The following is a 6,000-nucleotide window of genomic DNA, read 5'->3' as shown; positions in this document are numbered from 1 at the left end:
CTCTAGATATTCCCTGTCAGGCTCAAAACAATTTTATTTCATGTACTTATAGCAAATAAATGAGTATATATTTGGGAGCCATAGTATTGTGAGTCTTTGTGCATCATAAATATCAATGGTCACATATGTTACTGTTTTATTTTTGCGCAGTAAATGCGTATATTGTAAAGTAACAGCCAAAGATAGAAAGAGGAATCTAGAGTGAAAAAGAAGCGATGACTTGCATCAAACAGATCAGACTCGAGTCAAACCTTTGTTACTGGGACATTTATTCATTTATTTACACAAGCTGCTCATTAGTCATTTCCTTAGTAACATCTGTTCTTCCTAAGTTCACACAAAATTAACAACTGAGACCCCGAATTAACTTTCTGTTTTGTTATTATTGGTTAAAAAAAAGTGGAAATTTGAATAATTTTATTCATTAATAAACAAAACCTGTCACTAGCTTAAAGAACATAAACATTAAGGCACTCTAAATTCTAACTTTTTTAACAAGGCTTTGTACCTGGCAGAATGTTAGTTTGCTTTTCTATTTCCTGTTACACTTGTGTTATATGCTATGTGGTAGTTTTGGCAATTTGAAGATAGCTGAAAGATGTTGCTAAGGGGCTTTCAAAAGCTTCACTTGATTTGGTTGACATATAGAGCATTGTGTTGATTCCCTTCCTGAACCTGAAACGAAGAAAAATAGTGACTTCAGTTCTCTTGTGCTGGATAGCTGAATTTTTTTTTTTTTTATAAGTTGTGTCAACGCTGAAGGCATTTCATCCTCAATGAATTTGCAGCAACTACTGCAGACCCATAACCTGCAGGGTGATGAAGAATGACTAGTTGTCCTTGGTCTCAATGCAAAGAATTAACCAAACTGTGAGCACAAAACAGAGGCACATTTTAAATGAAAATCAAGTTAAAGTCGTCAGTCAAGTTCGGTGTGGAAAAAACATCTAAGATTTTATTTGAAGGCCATATCACCCAGCCCTAGTTTCAACTTTTCTTTTGCTTAATTTTTTATTTTATTTTATGGAAAATAAACAAGAAAAAAGAAAATATACATTCAAGAGAGCAAAACAATATCAAAAGTTCTTAAATCAGCAATAGAAATTTAGCGTAGCGTTAGTTCAGGCAGGGAATGGAGTCACGCTCTACTATCATGCCAGAGTTTTGGTAACAGCTGATCTCACACAAGCCTCATCAGCTGATGGCCAGCTGATTTACTTCAAAGCATTCTATTAGCCAAAAGTTCTTATGCCGCTTATTTAAACTGCTCTAGCCTGCCTACTCTTTGCTGCTCCCTCTGCAAGCCACATTTGCAGCCCTCCTCCACCCCAGCTCCTCCTTTTATGCTGCAATGACTTGCATCAATCAATGTCATGCATGTCATTGATGTCTGCTCTGTTTGGCTTTGCTGCTTATCTCTGCCTAAAGCTTTCCTTGTATGCATAGGAAGGGCAGGGATGTGTGCTGCTCCTGCCTTACGCATTCAACTTAAGAACGTGGAAGGTCAGGGAGATCCAAAAACAGAGCCATACCGCCGAATATAAATAATTGCAATAAAGTACATTTTCTTGACAAAGTGGTCCTGACTGAACTGTAAGCTATGTCTGCATCACACTCTTTTCTCTAAATTTAACCCGAGCATATTCACATTCAGAGTCCTTCCTCACATTTCTAGGCTTCACTTCGTCATATAGATTTAACATCTCTACTGCATTGCTCACAAAATGCAATGCTCCCTCTAAGCGCTTCTCCTCCAGATAGGAGCGACCTGACTGATTTGTGTCCCCAGAGCTTCCTCCCTCCTTCTTCCCTTTGCTCCTCCTAGTCACACTAGTGTAAATCACATCTTTGCTTTCCTCGTTTTTCTTCTCTGAACTTGTCCTGGCGTCTTCTGTGTTGTTTCTGCTTGAGCTTGGTAAGTTGGTGCTGATTGGCTCAGAGGTAGTTGCAGGTTGGGTGACACCTGGTTTCTTCAGCTCATAGGTGTTGACATAAATGTCCTCATCTGTTTTGTTGGGTTCCTACAATTGAAAATAAAATGTTGGTTGGTTGTTGTGCTTATGTAAGTCACACTAAGTAGAAAACTGCTGGATTCCAAGATAAAGTACCTCGTTTCCTTCTCCACTTGGTAGATGTTGGCTCATAGCAACTGTGCTGGCGTTACCTGACCCCTGACTCTTAAGCAGGTTGTGTTGAATCCTCTGAGCCCTGAAAAAAACAGCATCGTATAAACCTACAAGAATATACTGTAAACAGTTTTGTTGTTCCCACTGGTAGTTTAAAGTTGAGAAAAAAATTCAGAAAACTAAATTGAGTTGTTTTAAGATGTCTCACAGCTCTCGAAACACAGGATCACAGCGTCTGCAGAAAAAATTATATCATAATGTTGTGCCAAGTGTGGCTAGCATTCACAGTGCTAGCACTACCAGCCTTTGGTCCTCCATGCAGGTTAAAGGGGCTATATGTAACTTTTCAAAAACACTGCGTTAGTAGTGATACCGCATGGCCGTCAGGCAAACTGCACCAGTAACCTGTTGCTCGCTCTCCCTTGCGAGCATCATCATCAGCCACGAAACACTGGATATTTACCAGCATGATGTTTACAGAGGAGGTAAGTGGTCATACACATGTGAAAGTCTGTGAAGGAGTCTGTGTGTCTGTATTCATTCTCCATCCTACAAACAACAGTCTCGGCTGAGAGTAGCGCTGGGCGATATGGCCTAAATTTGATATCACAATATTTTTTTGCCTAATGTCGATATTCGATATGATTCGATAATTAATCGTATTAAAGTTTATAAATGTAGCCTATAAAACTGAATCTCCAATGTATGAAAAAAAATATCACCCGACCATTGTAATCACTGGCCCAGGAACTTTACTTTTGATCGAAGAATAACAGTCACCAATTTACTCTTGAACCATTGTGATGCAAAAGTCAATTACAACTTTTATTTAATTAATTGAGCTCTAATTATAGAAAATATTTTGTATTTTTCTAATATCTATGTACTCATGTTTATTCACCATGCTGGTAACTGTAAGAGTCTACTTAATCTGATATTAATATGAGACTGTGATAGAGCTGGAAGTCTTCTGATCACCTTTCTCTCCTTCTTTCTTCTCTGTGAGAAACTCTTCATCCTTAGATCTTTACTTTCGGAGCTCTCTTAAGAGCTAAGATGCTTTGTGAATAACTTTTATCTTTACCAGGATCTAGTCTTTAACTTTAAGGGGAAATTTAGCTGCAGCGTGATCCAGCTCCTCCAGCTGTCTGTCACTGTGGCTGAAACTTTTCTCCGTTCAGTTTTCGTCATGCCCTGCTGTCACTCAACTTTTCTGGTGATTTTTTTTCTTTGAATGCTGATTTTATCTCGGCTTTTGTTAGGATATGATGATTTTAAAACCGTTTTACCAAACGTGTGTTTTAGTAGAGAAAACCTGCGCTAAAATCTGTGTGCGAGTGTACAATTTGAGTGTAGCTAGCGCGCTCGCTGAAGTGACAGCAGTGAAGCCGCCAGCTGAACGTGCAATCAGCTGGCCCAGACTCTGTCAATCATTCATCCGGGCCAGCGGGCCAGTTCTAATGTCGAGCCCTGCGTTATGTGCCCTTTTTTTCGACGTAATTTGGCCTCGCTCGCATCTTTCTCTTTTTCCTCCGTGTTGGCCGCTTACAAGAGCTAGGCTACTCAGGGGAAGGAGTCTCCTCTGCCCTTTCGTCTCCGCGCAACAAGCGCTGCTGCAGAAATCTCGCGGAGCAACGAAATATCGCGAGAAAACTTTGAAGTAGTTTAAAAAATAAAATCGATGTTCCCTTTTCCATATCAAGCATTAATTAAATATCGATCGAATCGAGCTTCATGATATATCGCCCAGCACTAGCTGAGAGCAGGAGTGTGTGATGAGTTTGTCCGTCTATGAGAGCTCTTAGGGTGGATAGAAGTGTGTGGAAGGCGGCCTCTGGCTGTGCAGGTGAAGACCTGGAGTGTGTGATGAGTTTGTACTGTTGATCTCTGTAAGCGGAGCAGAGTGAGGAGGACGTTGAGAACGTGCATAAAATGTCACTTCCTGGAGTATTCGCGGAAAATGCGACCCGGGGAAACTTTTTATACGGGCAACACAGATAGACAGTGAACATCTACTTTTTCACATCAGTTAACCGTTCACTTATTAATGGGTGATAAAAAACGATTTATACATGTAAAAAGTTACATATAGCCCTTTTAACTTCCACATGCCTGTGCTTTTTACACTTTTGTCAAGATACGCCACTTTAACACAAGATAGCCTACATTTAACTTTTATTCAATTTTCAAAATACAGTCAAACCTCTCTGTGCTATGAGATGCCATTTGTCTACTATGCTGATTTACAGCTAGGTAGTGGAGAATTAGTCTTTAACTGGAGCTCTAGCTCTCGTTGGTGGCAGGCAGCATTTCAGAAACAACATTGTTATGTGTGCATGTACAACAGTCACTGTACAGGACACACAACAATAAAATGAATTCCCGTAACATTTTGAATTGATTGATTATATTCTGAAACATGAAAAGTGTGTTAAAAATCTAACAAAGTATGAAGTCCAACAAAGCATGATGGGATATGTCAGCTGTACTACTAGGCTACTACCCACTACAGGAAGGATCACAGATGAGATGAGGAGGAGTCGCGTGGTGATGGTAAGTTTGTACAAAACACTTCTGGTTAATGGAGTTAATACACACTTACTATGTCATTCCCTTGTTCAACATAATTCTTATATAACTGTACCCATTTGTTGCTCATGCTTATATAACAGACATTTGTAAATACATTGAGGAGCTAATAATTAGCCAGCTATTGGCTGTGTACTGTCCCTCTGCTGCAGCTGAACAAATGGGAAGTTAAGGGGAATCACTGCTATATAACAGCTGCAGCTCAGGAGAAAGCAGAGTTGTGGTGGTTTGACACTAAAGTGTGTTGAATTATCTCGCAAGCTACGTTAGTCCGTTTATTTTAATGCAAGGCTACTCCCAATAAAGGGAGAGAAAAATCAGTAACTTGTGGGTACTTGACTGAACCCAGCGTCTTTTTCAGAGTGTTTAGTGTTTATTCAGCAGCTCTGGGTTCTAACACAGACCAGCTCAGCAGCAGCCTGTGCAGTTCAGCAAGGTGTTGATATGAGCAGTCAATCATATACTAGATTTTTCGGGATTTTTCCAGGTAACAAAAGAATGAGGCTTGTCAGCTGATGATTATAGAGAAAGGGAATTTGTAGACACAGATGGCCTGGATGTTGCAGCTGAGTGTTTGATAGTGGGAAAAAAAGATTATTTTTCTTCAATATTACTCATGATATTCTTATCTCTTTTCTATTGTATGATTCCACTTAAGTTGAACTTGTATAAGTAAAGAAAATTACAATAATTAATATCATAGAATCACAACATTTTGTTGTAATTCTCACATGTTTTTGTTTAAAGATATAAGGTAGAATGTGGTTGCTAATGTTCACATTAAAATATGTATATGAATTAAATATTGACTAAACCCATGTTTTATATATTTTATTGTTGAGTAATTGCATTATGTCTAATATTTTCAACAGTTATCAAAGCCAGAGAAATACGTAATTTTATTGTTTTTTATGTTTTTATTTTTCAGGTTGCTGAGGGTGGAAGAAGTAAGGTGCAGGACTACTTCACAAAGGAAAGGAGCATGTTTTATTTGATACTTTCAACTTAAATTTGATATTTAGTTTTATATAGTTTCTTATTTTTATATTTTTTAACTTCCAAGTAAAAAAAAAATGATTGTCTTCATTATATATCTTTTCCAAAAGTGTTTGAAAGCTGTGTTTGAAGGATCCACGCAAAAAAAGTGTGTATATCTATGTATCTTTAAAGATCAAAGATAGATTGGCCGATATATATCGGTATCAGATTTCTTTTCTCCCTTATATCGGTATTGGATCCAAAAATCCCATATCAGTCGGGCCCTAGATAGTACCTAAAAGTACCA

General features: G+C 38.4%; 1 long non-coding RNA gene across 1 annotated transcript in view; it reads right to left on the bottom strand.

Moving 5' to 3' along the window:
• Window positions 1–251: 251 nt before the first annotated feature.
• LOC136179854 (uncharacterized) overlaps window positions 252–6,000 on the bottom strand; it is a 50,469-nt gene continuing 44,720 nt past the window's right edge. The window contains exon 2 of the long non-coding RNA XR_010666787.1: window positions 252–675. This is a non-coding gene — a long non-coding RNA (uncharacterized lncRNA). The remainder of the gene's footprint in view (window positions 676–6,000) is intronic.

Source organism: Labrus bergylta, chromosome 8 (assembly GCF_963930695.1).
Source record: "Labrus bergylta chromosome 8, fLabBer1.1, whole genome shotgun sequence".
NCBI lineage: Eukaryota > Metazoa > Chordata > Actinopteri > Labriformes > Labridae > Labrus > Labrus bergylta.
Note: the sequence above shows the minus strand (reverse complement) of the source record. Positions and strands in the feature narration are given on the sequence as shown.